Here is a 254-nt window from a genome sequence, read left to right on the forward strand (position 1 = left end):
TTCTTCTCTCTCTCGTTCTGATGCTCACAACTGTTTCTAAAATAGTTCTTTAGTTGAGAGACGCTGCAGCTACTTCCTGTAATTAGGATGATGTCACTTCCTCATAATGACATTTAAGGTTAGGGGAAGGCTGTTTGAATCTCTTATAGACCGGTCCCAGGGAGTATTTGTGACACTGACGTATTTCACACCTGAAAAGACGAAGAAGACGACTGAGGAAGTTAACCGTGGGGGACTTTATAGTCTTACTTTAG

The 254-nt window shown here is 41.7% G+C and overlaps 1 protein-coding gene across 2 annotated transcripts in view; it reads right to left on the reverse strand.

Annotated features, from left to right (window-relative positions):
• The window catches only part of LOC116706115 (uncharacterized), a gene marked incomplete at its 5' end in the record, with an annotated part of 25,882 nt that extends 25,691 nt beyond the window's left edge, over positions 1 to 191 (reverse strand). For both annotated transcript variants that reach the window (XM_032542761.1, XM_032542760.1), the window contains 1 exon segment: positions 1 to 191. This exon segment is cut by the window's left edge and continues 82 nt beyond it.
• Between the last annotated feature and the right edge of the window lie 63 nt (positions 192 to 254).

This window comes from Etheostoma spectabile, chromosome 18 (genome assembly GCF_008692095.1).
Source record: "Etheostoma spectabile isolate EspeVRDwgs_2016 chromosome 18, UIUC_Espe_1.0, whole genome shotgun sequence".
In the NCBI taxonomy this organism is placed as follows: domain Eukaryota; kingdom Metazoa; phylum Chordata; class Actinopteri; order Perciformes; family Percidae; genus Etheostoma; species Etheostoma spectabile.